At 46.4% G+C, this 15,487-nt stretch overlaps 1 protein-coding gene across 5 annotated transcripts in view; it reads left to right on the top strand.

Annotated features, from left to right (window-relative positions):
• The first annotated feature begins 416 nt into the window (after positions 1-416).
• Positions 417-15,487, top strand: part of EIF4G3 (eukaryotic translation initiation factor 4 gamma 3) — a 379,715-nt gene continuing 364,644 nt past the window's right edge. For 2 of the 5 annotated variants that reach the window (XM_025384549.1, XM_025384551.1), the window contains exons 1-2: positions 417-583; positions 942-1,128. The gene's annotated coding sequence lies outside the window, so the exon portion shown is untranslated. The remainder of the gene's footprint in view (positions 584-941; positions 1,129-15,487) is intronic. The other 3 variants (XM_025384552.1, XM_025384553.1, XM_025384544.1) reach the window with 2 other exon arrangements.

Raw genomic sequence — 15,487 nt, 5'->3', positions numbered from 1 at the left:
TCCAACGGGTTCCATTCCGGTTAAGCGGTTCCTTACCCAGGAACCGGGGTTTCTCGCCTCGCCGCTGCCTCTCCGCCTCTGCGGGCAGGGCTCAGCGAACAGCCGACTCCGGGGCCATTACCATTGTTCTTCGAGGCTGGGCCGCAGGGGAGGACTCCCGCAAGCCAGACCTCGCCTTTGGTCTCTCCCTCCGCCCCGCGCCCGCGCCGCTGTAAACCGGAGAAGCCCCTCTCGCCGATCTTTGCCGAGGAAGCGAGTTAGCCCCTGAGCGCTCCCGAACGGCGGCCGAGGACGCACCCGAGCGTCTCCGAAGAATCCCGACCCCTCGCAGTCTCCGGAAAGAGCCGAAGAGGCTTCCCACCGTCGGCCTCCCGAGTCATTCCGAAAAAGGCCGAAGTTTTCCGAGCGGCCGTCCTGCCGGACTGCTGGAGGCGGCCACAGCGCCATGTTGGATGCTCTGCTCGTTGAGTGAAGAAAATCCGCCGGCATCGCCTAAGCCCCGTTACCGAGAAGGGCGCCGCTTCCCCCGGGGAGGGGGATAAAGATCCCCCGCCGCCGGCCCATGAGGATATTGCCGTGAAAGGTCCGGTCTCTCCGCCTCCTGCCCCCGCCGGGTCCGGCCCCCCCCCCTGGGGTCGCGTTGTCACGGAGACCGGCAGCCGGTGGTGCTGGCCCGCGGGGCGGCTGCTGCTGCCGGCGGCGGCGGCGGCGGAGGCGGCGGCGGCGGCGGCGTCGGGCGTGTGTGACCGGCCCCGGCCCCCTCCTCCTCCTCCTCCCAGGCTCCCCCCAGCCCCCCGCTCCCGCCGCCTCCCCGGGTCTGCCCCCATCCCGCCCCCCCGCTGCCCCCGGCCCCTGCACCCCGCCGCGCCCGGTCCCGCTCTGGGGGGGTTGGTGGCTTCGCTTTGCCATGAGTTTACCGCAGAAACCGGCTCTGAAATCAGGCACAGCGACTGCAGCAGGAACCGGACCCGGCACCGGAGCGGCGGCGGCGGCGGCAGCAGCGGTACCGCCTCCTCACCCGGCGGCGGCAGCAGCGGCGGCAGCGGCGGCGGCGGCAGCGGCGGCGGCGGCGGCGGCCCCCCCTCCTCACCCGAACATCAGGGCCCTCCAGACCCAGGCGCCCCAACAGTATCCTTTTCACCTTCCTGTCGGCCCTTCGGTTCTAGTCATCGCAGCCCAGGGGACCCTCCTGTCGGCCGCCACAGCCCAGCCTGGAAAGGGGCAGCGGCTCAAGCCCCTGCATCGGGCTTGGCCGGAGCTTTTGGGGTGCCCCGGCAGCCGCACTGCGGGGGTACCCCGAGACCCTCAGCAATACTGTGAAAGCTAGCTCCCCTTGGCCATGCTTCTGCAGCCCCTTTTAGAGCTTGGGGACCCTTCTCGCCTAAGGTGCCTTCCCCCTCTTTATTGGGCAGAATTTGCTTGGTGTCTGAGACCAACCCTGCAGGGAGGGCTTTTCTCTGGTGGTTGTGAGGATTACACCCTTCTACTCACCTCCCCTCGGCTCCCCCTACAGCGGGACACGATGGGCTTCCCTAATTATTATTAGTACATAATAAACTTTATCGGTAAATTTCTTGTTTGAAACTAATCAGCTCGTTTCCGAGGTAAGTTGGATTTTCAGTCTAAGGTGAAAATGTACAGAAAGCAGTTCCTCTGGATAGTTTTTTTTAGTAATGGGAGAGTTGTGATGTGGTTTGTGGTAGATCGAGATCTAAGGAGGAAATGTGACGCCGGACGCTTCCCTGTCTTTGACCTTTTTAAAGGAAGAGGAAGTTCACTGACATTACCCATCACTCACAAAAGTCTCACTTCTTGGAAGATTTGCGTTAGGCTGAATATTTTTAATGGGCTTTGATTTACTCTTCATAGGCCTGATGATGTCTAGAGAGTTACCAGGGCTTCTGGAGGAAAGTCTAGTATTGAATGTTTCTAATTTCATGTTATTTGCTCGATTGTAGAATTTTGGACAGCTTTGATTGAAAAGACTTGGTGATGGGGTATTTTAGTCAAAAACTAACCGGTGAAGGTAAAACGTTGAATTTATGAATTCCACGGAGATTTAGAAAGGTATTGCGTACCTGAGAATAACATTTCATCATGCATCACCTCCTCCCTGCACCCACTGTATTTGTGTAAATCAATAATGATTGGATGTTAGATGTGTTGTTGTATTTGTGTCATCGTGTATTTGACTTTTAGAGATGGTAGGATGTTTGAGCAAGTAAGAAGCTAGCTGCTGTGAGGTCCCCAGATTATTTCACAGTCTGTAGTTTGATTCTTGTCTGTATAGATTACTTTGAGAAGGGAAAGCAGTCTCCCTTCTAGAGTCATTTCAGGTCATTGTTTGTTTTCTGCCAAGTGTCATTTTCTCTGTTCTTTAAATCTAGTTCATGTTTTTCAATCCAGGCACCGTGGTGCAGTGTAAAGATAAATTCCTTTCCAGTGTGACGTGTGTACTGATTTCATAATGTTTTTATCCTGCGTGATTGTGTTCAATTAGGAATTGTTCAGCGATGAGAAGGTGTAGTGATAACTTAGCGTTGCTTGTGGAAAACCTGGTTAGTTTTGGTCAGTGTCTCCGGGGTTGGGGAAGGTTGGCTGGTTTGCCGACTTCAAGGCAGAGTTCAGTGTTGGATCTCTTAAACCTGTCTTTGCGTACTACTTTGTGAGTTTAAATTCCTTTCTAATTTCATGTTTTGCCTTGATTGCCTATACTTGGTTAGGACTTTTAAGTTTCTGAATTGTGTCACTAAGTAAATTACTCATTACCTGCATCTTTGAGTTGTTTTGGTAATTAAACAGAAATGAAAGGAAACCCATAGTGGGTGTCCTTGATGTACAGAGTAGTAAGGACCGCAGTCCTGAATGTGACACTGCTTGGTGAATTTGGTGGCTTTTTAGGACACAAAGAGCTGTGTTTCAAGTATGCTTTTTCTCAGTGCATTTCATCGAAGGACTTATAAAAGCTCTGAGTTGGTTGCAACATTCAAGTAGTTAAAAACTGAAACTTAATTTTCTTTTGAATAAAAAGCAGCTGTTCAAGAGATAAATTTAAGTGTAATTTCCAGTGTAAATAATTTTAAACCAATTTTAGTTGAATGGAATACTTACTTTTATGTGGCTTTAAGTTTTTACTTTGCCTCATGCCATTGAAGCTAAAATTAATCTTCCTCTTGACGTGTTTCACAGCTCTTATTATTTTCTGTTTGCTTTTACACACTGAAAGGTTACAATTGCTAAAAATAGAACATTTTATTGTATAAACAGTAAATAAAGTATAGGTTATAGATTTCATCAGAACATACCAGTGGTGAAGTGTTATCAACTGGTAATGGGGTATTGATTAAAAAAGGATTGAAATAGAGCAGTTCTGCTTTTCTATCCCGAGGGAGTATGGGCATTTGTATTTGACGCAAGTGGTCACTGTTCAATAAGTTGATAACATTTAAGCATCTTGGCAGGAGTGCATAGCTGGAGTTGCACTTTTCATGGCTTGAATAGATTTCCAGACCCTCAAAGTATGTGAGTATAGTTGTGTTTGCATTGAATTAATAAGTTCAGACGGTTTTATTTGCTCATTTTTTGAGACAGAGTCTCGCTGTGTCGCCCAGGCTGGAGTGCAGTGGTGTGATCTCGGCTCACTGCAACCTATGCCTGCTGGGTTCAAGGGATTCTCATGCCTCAGCCTCCTGAGTAGCTGGGATTACAGCTGTGTGCCACCACGTCCAGGAAATTTTTTGTAGGGTGTGATCAGCGTCCCAAACTGCTGGAGTTACAGGCGTGAGCCACTGCACCTGGCCAGACGGTATTTTAAATTTGTAAAAACACTAGAAAGATTTGCATGGCACTATGTCCTTCATTTATACTTAGTGTTCAAGTGACAAATCAGAAATGAGGAGAAGTGTTAACATTAACGGATTTGAATGTAAACTGAAACGCTTAAAAGTAGGAATAAGTATTGCATGGCAGGGCCCATAAGGCCATTTCTTTTTTTTTTTTTTTTTTTTTTTTTTTTCTGGATTTTTGAGACGGAGTCTGGCTCTGTCGCCCAGGCTGGAGTGCAGTGGCCGGATCTCAGCTCACTGCAAGCTCCGCCTCCCGGGTTCACGCCATTCTCCTGCCTCAGCCTCCCGAGTAGCTGGGACTACAGGCGCCCGCCACCTCGCCCGGCTAGTTTTTTGTATTTTTTAGTAGAGACGGGGTTTCACCGTGTTAGCCAGGATGGTCTCGATCTCCTGACCTCGTGATCCGCCCGTCTCGGCCTCCCAAAGTGCTGGGATTACAGGCTTGAGCCACCGCGCCCGGCCCATAAGGCCATTTCAAGTAGTGGCCTTTGGCTTAAAAGCAGCAGATGTTGGGGGCCTGGCAGAGGGCAGGCCAGGATGGTAGAGGCTGGAAAAAGAAAAACTCTGATATGAAAAGTGCTAAAGGAATGGCGAAATAGGCTTAGGGTTTTCATAACATAATCCAGCATGAAGTTTATAGGTTATGAAATTAGCTCTTTGGCCGGGCGCGGTGGCTCAAGCCTGTAATCCCAGCACTTTGGGAGGCCGAGGCGGGTGGATCACGAGGTCAGGAGATCGAGACCATCCTGGCTAACATGGTGAAACCCTGTCTCTACTAAAAATACAAAAAACTAGCCGGGCGCGGTAGCGGGCGCCTGTAGTCCCAGCTACTCGGAGGCTGAGGCGGGAGAATGGCCTGAACCCGGGAGGCGGAGCTTGCAGTGAGCCGAGATCGCCCCACTGCACCCCACCCGGGGCGAAAAGAAAAGAACCCGCCCCAAAAAAAAAAAAAAAAAAAAAAAAAAAAGAAATTAGCTCTTTAAAATATTTGCCTTGAGATATGCTCACCCTAACTTTCCCGTGTGAGGTTCCAAGAGGCTCTGTGGAGAATCTTTTTTTTTTTTTTGAGACGGAGTCTTGCTCTGTCGCCCAGGCTGGAGTGCAGTGGCCGGATCTCAGCTCACTGCAAGCTCCGCCTGCCGGGTTTGTGCCATTCTCCTGCCTCAGCCTCCTGAGTAGCTGGGACTACAGGCGCCTGCCACCTCGCCCGGCTATTTTTTTGTTTTTTTTTTTTATTAGTAGAGACGGGGTTTCACCGTGTTAGCCAGGATGGTCTCGATCTCCTGACCTCGTGATCCGCCCGTCTCGGCCTCCCAAAGTGCTGGGATTACAGGCTTGAGCCACCGCGCCCGGCCCTGTGGAGAATCTTAACAGTGATTCTTAACCTTTTCTGGGTGACAAACAACTTTGACATTTTGATGAAAGCTATAGGGACCCTTTCCACAGAAAACTGTGCATACACAGAAACTGTTGCTTACATTTTTTTGGGGGGGCAGTTCTTGGCCCCCCTCTTAAAAGCCTAGCCCTTTAGATTGAAATTGCTCACCCTTCAGATAATTCAAGATAAATGAGTTTGAATTTAGGTATCCAAGTAGTTCTGACTTAAAAAGTACAACTTTGCAGTCTGTTATGAATACACAATGTTCTCTCTATATGGAAAGACTTCAGGGTGTAATTTCTCTCAGGGTTGCTGACACTTCTGGGGAGTCTAGTTACTGTTTTGGGGCAGCCAATATAGTTAAGAAAATCAAGCGGTGGGTTCTTACTAGGAGCTAAATTTGGGAAAGACCTGCATCAACCAGAAAATACCTCATGTTCTTAGCTAGTTTGTCATACATATATGACATATATATTAAAAACCACTATTCCTGTAATATTTTGGTATTAGAGTTTTCCTTTTTAATTTCTGTATTGATATTCAGTTTTATCTTACAGGCTGAAGCCAATAACATTTTCTGTCTTCTTTTTTGCTTGTCTACCAAAGCTAAATCTGAATAATTAATAATAGTATTTATTTATTGAGTTCCTACTATCCTGGGAGCCAGACATGCGTGATTTTATTTAATTCCCAGGAGAACTTTAATAAGGTAGTCGGTATTGTCCGTATTTTATAGGTGAGGAAACTGAAGTGCAGAGAAGTAATGTTTCCAGGGTTCTCCTAGTAAGTGGTGGTCTGTGATTCAGACTGGTATGACTGGCTCCAAAGCCCATGAATGCCTTTTTTACTATGCTTGGCTGTTTCTCCCCAAGCCTGTATTTGGGAATGGGAGGAAGAATACTCTCCTCTATTTGAGAGCCAGGGGAAGGTCCGTATACAGAAATGAGGTTCTGTGGAGTAATCTAGAACACAGTGATACTGTACTTTGTTTTAATTAGTTAATAGTCACATACTGCTAGACAAGTAGGTTATCTTTAACTTATTGAGCCTTAAGACATAGGCCTGGCCGGGCGCGGTGGCTCAAGCCTGTAATCCCAGCACTTTGGGAGGCCGAGACGGGCGGATCACGAGGTCAGGAGATCGAGACCATCCTGGCTAACACGGTGAAACCCCGTCTCTACTAAAAATACAAGAAAATTAGCCGGGCGAGGTGGTGGGCGCCTGTAGTCCCAGCTACTTGGGAGGCTGAGGCAGGAGAATGGCGTGAACCCGGGGGGGCGGAGCTTGCAGTGAGCCGAGATCGCGCCACTGCACTCCAGCCTGGGGCACAGAGCAAGACTCCGTCTCAAAAAAAAAAAAAAAAAAAAAAAAAAAAAAAAAAAAAAAAAAAAAAAGACATAGGCCTTTGGTTCAGTGCATGTTCCTGCTTGTTCAGAAGTTAGCAAGGCCTCAAGCAGAATACCGTTATAATTAGCAATTAGAATTATGTAGCTCATTTAGTGGCCAGCAGTCTTTCTGCTCCTAAGCCCTACCATCAAGAAAACGTCATATATTGAGTACAGATCCTCCTATAGGAGGACAGAGGGCAACAGATACAAGATGGAGATAAGGAAGAAAGTTACTCAGATGCCTGAGTTCCAGCTCAGCTGCTGCTACTTCCTGTCCTAGGTTTATGGGTTTCAGAGGGAAGTATTTTCTATACCTGATCTTAGCTAGAAAGTCAAGAAGTGATCAAAGTGAAGTATTTTCTATCAAACCATGAGAGTTTAAACCAACTTAGGACTGATGCGTTGATTTTCCATATTGGGGTTTCTGAAAACCTTTTTGATTTTTTATTATTATTATTATTTTTGAGACAAGAGTCTTGCTCTGTCACCCAGGCCAGAGTGCAGTGGTGCGATCTCAGCTCACTGCAACCTCCATCTCCCGGGTTCAAGTGATTGTCCTTCCTCGGCCTCCTGAGTAGCAGGGATTACGGGTGTGTACCACCATGCCTGGCTAATTTTTGTGTTTTTAGTAGAGACTGGGTTTCACCATGTTGACCAGGCTGGTTTTGAACTCCTGGCTTCAGGTAATCCACCTGCCTCAGCCTCCCAAAGTGCTGGGATTACAGGCATTGAGCCACTGCACTCGGCCCTGATCTGGTGAAACACGGTCTCTACTAAAAATACAAAAATTAGCCGGGTGTGGTGGCGCCTGCCTGTAATTTCAGCTACTTGGAAGGCCGAGGCAGGAAAATCGCTTGAACCCAGCAGGCAGAGGTTGCAGTGAGCCAAGATTGCACCACTGTGCTCCAGCCTGGGTTACAGAGTGAGACTCCGCCTCAAAAAAACAAAACAAAACAAAACGAAATCAAAGGTCTTCTAGAAAATGTTTGAAAACCACATCTTTTTTTTTTTTTTTGAGACCGAGTCTCGCTTTGTTGCCAGGCTGGGGTATAGTGGCACGATCTTGGCTCACTGCAACCTCCGCCTCCTGGGTTCAAACAATTCCCCTACCTCAGCCTCCTGAGTAGCTGGGACTACAGGTGTGTGCCACCATGCCTGGCTAATTTTTTGTATTTTAGGAGAGACAGGGTTTCACCGTGTTAGCCAGGATGGTCTCTCTCTATCTCCTGACCTCGTGATCCGCCTGCCTCGGCCTCCCAAAGTGCTGGATTACAGGTGTGAGCCACTGTGCCCAGCCGAGAACCACGTCTTAAATCAATGGAGAGGATTCCTGTAATCCCGATACTTTGGGAGGCCGAGGTGGGCAGATCATGAGGTCAGGAGATCGAGACCATCCTGGCTAACACGGTGAAACCCCATCTCTACTAAAAATACAAAAAATTAGCAGGGCATGGTGGCAGGTGCCTGTAGTGCCAGCTACTTGGGAGGCTGAGGCAGGAGAATGGCGTGAACCTGGGAGGCGGAGCTTGCAGTGAGTCAAGATTGCGCTGCTGCACTCTGGCCTGGGTGACGGTGAGACTCTGTCTCAAAAAAAAAAAAAAAAACAACAAAATAAATAAATGGAGAGCGTTGCCACATTTTGCCATTTATATTGAGGCTTTAATAGGTGTGGCAAGTTTATGAATTCATTAATTCAGCACCCACTGTGTGCTACTACACTAAGTGCTAGATGTAGGATTGAAGAGCTAAGGTAGAAATATTTGCCCTCAAAGAACTTTGTCCTTTTGGGTAGAGGTGTGTAAACAAAACGTCATGAGGCAAGTACAGTGATAATTCTGCTGTGAGGGTAGTCTGGGGAAGGAGGAGTTAAGACTTTCTAAAAGAAGTTGACATCTCAGCTAAATTAGAGGAATGAATAAGAACCCAGGTTTACATAGCTTTCTCTTCTGCCGGCCTACTTTTCCCAATTCTGTTGCTGCGTAGAGTTTTAACAAATGGATTTCAGTCACGTTTCAGGCCTTTTTTTTTTTTTTTTTTTTTTTTTTTCTGAGACGGAGTCTCGCTCTGTCGCCCAGGCTGGAGTGCAGTGGCCGGATCTCAGCTTACTGCAAGCTCTGCCTCCTGGGTTTACACCATTCTCTTGCCTCAGCCTCCCGAGTAGCTGGGACTATAGGCGCCCGCCACCTCGCCGAGCTAGTTTTTTGTATTTTTTTTTTAGTAGAGACGGGGTTTCACTGGGTTAACCAGGATGGTCTTGATCTCCTGACCTTGTGATCCGCCTGTTTTGGCCTCCTGGAGTGCTGTCATTACAGGCTTGAGCCACCGCGCCCGGCCGCTTTTTTTTTTTTTGCTAGAGGAGATACCAGAGAAAGTGACAAACACGAGCTAAAAATTCAAAGTATTTTCTGTATCATAATCTGAGGAATTAGTGTATGAAAAGGAGCTACATATCTGATCTGATCTGTGGTTGGTCTGTTCCTGGTCTCCTTCCCACTGCATCTTATAATATTCTTGCCCTTTTGATACTAGACTTTGGCTTAGAAACAGTACTTGCTAGCCTTAAAATAGATTTACCTTGGTGTATTGAGAAGTGCACCTGATTTGGAGGCAAAAAAACCTGGATTTGAGTTTGGCTCTTTCATTGTAATAGATATGTTATCTTGGACTAACCATGCAACTGCTCCAGGCATTGGTTATCCCTTCTCTGAAATGTAGGGGCTAGACTCATTTATTCAGTGACCTTCTTGAATTATAATTGCTTATGATTGTCCTTTGAGATTTGTGTTATTCTTGCAAGTAGAGGGGAGGGATTTACAGAAACCAGTTAATGGTTTCTTTGTCTGATGGTAAGTGACATGTTTTTGTGGTGGCTTATTGATATTAGAAGATACTAACATGGGGCAGAGGCAAAGCGGTTTGTTCATATAAGCTGCTTCTGGTTTTAGGCTTGTTAATGTTAGATTCACCCAAAGAGATTGAAGCTTTCTGTAACTTTAGTGGTGAAGACTATATAGTTAGTTGTGAGATAGTGTGAGACCATAAAATAAGGTTGCCATGGTCATTTGCTGGCTTGTTCTGGGTGATGATACAGTTAGTTCATTATCAGATACGAGGGAAAGTAAGTTCTGGAATAAACTCTTGTGGTACTGTGGTAAGACACAATCTATTTTTGCCTAAGGAATAATACTTTGAGCTAATATAATAGGAAACTAACTAGTTCCTGATTTTTAGCCACACATATGACTTTAAGCAGTGGATAAACTGCAGCTGAGACTTACACAGATGAAATGTTGCAGGCTCCCAAGCGACTTCTGAATTCTCGAATGGCTTCCAGTTCTCTGGCTTGCTGCCAACCAAAAGGAATTTTTCAATCTCCTGTAGCTCAGCTGAAATTTGAGATAGTTAAACTATTTTAAGTGCATTTGAAATTTGTTGGTTTTTATGACTTTCTTTTTTCTTTTTTTTTTTTTTTTTAGGATTTTGCTCTGTCACCCAGGCTGGAGTGTCATCTTGGCTCACTACAACCTCTGCTTCCTGGGTTCAAGTGATTCTCATGCCTCAGCCTCCCAAATAGCTGGGATTACAGGTGTGTACCACCACACCTAGCTAATTTTTGTAGTTTTAGTAGAGATGGATTTCGCCATGTTGGCCAGGCTGCTCTTGAACTCCTGACTTCAAGTGATCCATCCGCCTCGACCCCCCAAAGTTCTGGAATTACAGGTGTTAGCCGCTGTACCCAGCCATGATCTTCCTTAACTAGTAATTGTTTTGTACTTTTTTTTTTTTGAGACAGAGTCTCTGTTGTCTAGGCTGGAGTGCAGTGACTCAGTCTCGGCTCACTGCATCCTCTGCTCCTGGGCTCAAATGATTCTCCTCCCTTAGCTTCCTGAGTAGCTGGGATTACAGGTGCGCGCCACCATACCCATCTAATTTTTGTATTTTGGGTACAGGTGGGGTTTCACCATGTTGGCCAGGCTGTTCTCGAACTCCCGACCTCAAGTGATCTGCCCATGTCAGCCTCCCAAAGTGTTGGGATTACAGGCGTGAGCCCCGCACCCGGCCTGTTTTGTACTTTGTTGAACCCGCTGTGTGCTGCCTGACTCTTAGAAGACATTGAATTTTGTTAATAGAATGTAAACTCTATGAAGGCAGAGATTTTTGTTTGTTTTGTTCACTGTGGAATTGCTAGCATCTAGAATAGTGCTTGACAGAGAGTAGGCAGTCTGTAAATTTATTTATTTATTTTTGAGATGGAGTTTCACTCTTGTCGCCCAGGCTGGAGTGCAGTGGCACAATCTCAGCTCCCTTCAACCTCCACCTCCAGGGTTCAAGTGATTCTCCTGCTTCAGCCTCTAGAGTAGCTGGGACTACGCACCACCTCTGGCTGATTTTTGTATTTTTAGTAGAGATGAGGTTTCACCCTGTTGGTCAAGATGTTCTCAATCTCCTCATCTTGTGATCCGCTTGCCTTGGCCTCCCAAAGTGCTGGGATTACAGGTGTGAGCCACAGCGCCTGGCCTGTAAATATTTATTAAGTGAAATGTTAAGTGCGTTGGACTTTGGGAATCAATTTGAAGATTAGTTTTAGGATTAATATAGATGGCATCACAACTCACTTATAGCATTCAGAGCTGCCCTCAAATTATTTTGCACTGATGTATAATTGAATTGAAAATAATTCTATAATTTTCTTTCAGATGGAATAGCATTGACCCAGTTTACAAAGCCATCTGAAGTGTCTGAGTTGTATTTGAAGTACATATAGATACTGAGGATTAGGGTTGGTATGAAGGCCAAAGAGGAACAACATCTGTAGTTAAATATTATTGTTAAAAAGTTATGATTATAAGAACAACATATAATGAGAATTTTGGAAAAATATAGAAAAGAGAAGTAAAAAATAGTAAAAAATCACTCATAATCTTATTAGTAGAGAAAACCACTTTTTTTTTTTTTTTTTGAGACGAGTCTCACTCTTGTTGCCCAGGCTGGAGTGCAGTGGCGCAATCTCGGCTCACTGCAAGCTCCGCCTCCCGGGTTCACGCCATTCTCCTGCCTCAGCCTCCTGAGTAGCTGGGACTACAGGCGCCCACCACCACGCCCGGCTAATTTTGTTTTGTATTTTTAGTAGAGACGGGGTTTCACTGTATCAGCCAGGATGGTCTCGATCTCCTGACCTCGTGATCCGCCTGCCTCAGCCTCCCAAAGTGCTGGGATTACAGGTGTGAGCCACCATGCCCGGCCTTTTTTTTTTTTTTTTTTTTTCTGTGGGGGGACAGAGTCTTGCCCTGTTGCCCAGGCTGAAGTGCAGTGGCACAGTCTTGGGTCACTGCAACCTCTGCCTCCCAGCTTCAAGCAGTTCTGCCTCAGCCTCCAGAGTAGCTGGGATTACAGGTGCGTGCCATTATATGCGGCTAATTTTTGTATTTTGGGTAGAGGTGGGGTTTCACCATGTTGGCCAGGCCGGTCTCGAACTCCTGACTTCAGGTGATCTGCCCACCTTGGCCTCCCAAGGTGCTGGGATTACAGGTGTGAGCCACCGTGCCTTGCCACTTTTTTTAAGAGACAGGGTGGTCATGTCTCACTACAGCCTTGACCTCCTGGGCTCAAGCAATCCTCCCACCTCAGCCTCCCAAGGAGTGGGGACCACAGGTGTGTGCCACCACGCCCAGCTAATTTTTTTGTAGAGATGGGGTTTTGCCATGTTACCCAGGCTGGTCTCAAACTCCTGGGCTCAAGCCACTTGCTCACCTTGGCCTCCCAAAGTGCTGGGATTATAGGCATGTGTACCACTTTTAACATTTTGGTGTATTTCTTTCCTGATTTTTTTTTTTCTGTGGATTTTGATATTCGTGGACATAACATTTTTGTAACATAAAGTCAGATTATGTACATAGTTTTGTATCTTGCTTAATTTGCTACCTAAGTGTCTGCCATGAAAAGTACTTTTTTTGGCCAGGTATGGTGGCTCATGCTTGTAATCCCAGTACTTTGGGAGGCTGGAGCAGGATGATCACTTGAGTTTAGGAGTTTGAGACCAGCCTGGGCAACACAGTGAGACCCCATCTCTACTAAAAATTAAAAAATAGTTTGCCAGGAGTGGCATGCCTGTAGTCCCCACTACTCAGGAGGCTGAGGCTGGAGGATTGCTTGAGCCCGGGAGGTCAAGGCTGTAGTGAGACCTGATTTTGTGCCATTGCACACCAGCCTGGGTGAAAGGGCAAGACTCCAAAAAAAATAAAAAGAGGTACTTTTTTTTTTTTTTTTTAAATTGAGACAGAGTCTCACTCTGTCACCCAGGCTGAAGTGCAGTGGCACAATCTCAGCTCACTGCAAACTCTGTCTCCCGGGTCAAGCAGTTCTGCCTCAGCCTCCCGAGTAGCTGGGATTACAGGTGTCCTCCACCACGAGCGGCTAATTTTTTGTATTTTTAGTAGAGACGGGGTTTCACCGTGTTGGCCAGGCTGGTCTCAAACTCCTGACCTCAAGTGATCTGCCCACCTCGGCCTCCCAAAGTGTTGGGATTACAGGTGTGAGCCACCGCGTCCAGCCAAGAGATACTTCTTGAATAGTTTTATTCTATATCTACTTGGAATGTAAGTTAACTTTTTGTTTCTTTGGAATGTTTTTCTTGGGAATATTTTTTCACCTTTGGCTTTTAGCTTAGAAGTTATGACTGCACATTACAAAGGGGAGTGTTCAAACCTTTATCAATAAGTCAAACATCTTTTGAGTTGTTGTTCCTGTAATGTTTTGCGTTATTTACAAGAGTAAAACTCTGTGTAACATCACAAGTTTTTTCCCATACAATTATTTACATTTCTTTATTATCCCTTTACGTTCATCTTTATATGTTCAAGTATTCTAAGTTTTTAAAAAAGGCTGGGAGCCACATTCCTAATTTTTTTTTTTTTGTGATGGAGTCTCACTCTGTTGCCCAGGCTGGATTGCAGTGTTGCTGTCTCGGCTCATTGCATCCTCCACCTCCTGGGTTCAAGCAATTCCCCTGCCTCAGGCTCCTCAGTAGCTGGGATTATAGGCACCTGGCACCACCCCTGGTTAATTTTTGTATTTTTAGTAGCGGCAGGGTTTCGCCATATTGGCCTGGCTGGTCTTGAACTCCTGACCTTGGCCTTCCAAAGTACTGGGATTATAGGCATGAGCCACCGTACCTAGCCTGTTTATGTATTGACCAGGCTGGTCTCTGAACTCCTGACCTCAGGTGATCCACCCGCCTCAGCTTCCCAAAGTGCTGGGATTACAGGCGTGAGCCATCGTGTCCGGCCTTTAGTTGGTTTTCAGGAAGTGTTAGTATCATAAGGAGTGATTGAAGGAAGGAGGAAAAGACCACAGGGATTCATGTGGGATAAGGGAAAGAGGATTGAAGTGTGGGAACAAACAGAATTTTGGAATAAGGAGAGCGAATTAAGTGGAAATAGAAAATGAATACAGCCAGTTTTAAACCAGAATACTATTTTTACATTGAGAATGGAAAGGACTGAACCTTGAAGGGACATAAGAAAGGGTAAATGAGATGATTCCTGACCTTTTTCTGGGTCCTAGTAATTACTATATAAGAAGTAGAACTTGGTCGGAGAACTTCGCCAGGTGCGGTGGCTCATGGCCTGTAATCCCAGCACTTCAGGAGCCCAAGGTGGGTGGATTGCTTGAGTTCAGGAGTTTGAGACCATCCTGGATGACATGACAAAACCCTGTCTTTAAAAAAATACAAAAATTAGCCAGGTGGAGTTGCAGGTGCCTGTAGTCCCAGCTACTTGGGAGGCTAAGGTGGGAGGATTGCTTGAGCCTAGGAGGTTGAGGCTGCAGTGAGCCATGATTGCACTGCTGCCCTCCAGCCTGGGTGACAGAGTGAGACCCTGTCTCCAAAACCCCCCCAAAACAAAAAAAAACCCTTAATTCATTTATTTATTTATTTGTTTATTTATTATTTTTGAGACAATCTCGCTCTGTCGCCCAAGCTGGAGTACAGTGGTGCGATCTCCATCTCAGCTCACTGCAACTTTTGCATCCCAGGTTCAAGCGATTCTCATGCTTCAGCCTCCCGAGTAGCTGGGATTACAGGTGCATGCCACCACATTGGGCCAATTTTTGTATTTTTAGTAGAGATGGGGTTTCACCATAATTGGCCAGGCTGGCTTCAGACTCCTTACCTTAAGTGACCTGCCTGTCTCAGCTTCCCAAAGTGCTGGGATTGCAGGCATGAGCCACTGTGCCCAGCTTATTCATTTTTTTGGATGGGGTCTGGCTGTGTCTCTCAGACTGGAGTGCAGTGGCACAATTATGGCTCACTGTAGCTTTGACCTGCTGGGCTCAAGCAGTCCTCCTGCCTCAGCCTCTTGTGTACCTGGGACCACAGACACACTCCGTTATGCCTGGCTAATTTTTGAATTTTTTTTTTTAGAGATCTCAGTTTGTTCCCCAGGCTGATCTCAAACTCCTGGGCTCAAGGGATCCTCTCGCTTTGGTCTACCAAAGTGCTGGGATTACAGGTATGAGCAGTTGAGCCTGGCATGGAAATATGAATTTTTAAAAGGAAAAAAAAGAGTTTAAGACTATAGTCGGGGTTTGGATAGGCAGAGGAGGGTGGATTATGATGAGTGGGTGATCAATATGAACAAAAGATTTGGGCTTGAAGCAAGTGTAATGTATGCTGTCTTCTGAGGATTTGGATCTGTGTGCTTGGAATGGAGGATTCTCATGGTAGAATATTCAAGATAATGGATTCAGATTCTAGAGCATTTTGAATAAGAGGAAGTTAGACTTGAGCTGTGTGAAACCATTACTTTCTGTAAAAACAGCTTTATTGAGATGTAGTCTACATGTCATACGAGTCACCCATTTAGATTGTATAATTC

This window comes from Theropithecus gelada, chromosome 1, assembly GCF_003255815.1.
Source record: "Theropithecus gelada isolate Dixy chromosome 1, Tgel_1.0, whole genome shotgun sequence".
Taxonomy (NCBI): Eukaryota; Metazoa; Chordata; class Mammalia; order Primates; family Cercopithecidae; genus Theropithecus; species Theropithecus gelada.
Note: the sequence above shows the minus strand (reverse complement) of the source record. Positions and strands in the feature narration are given on the sequence as shown.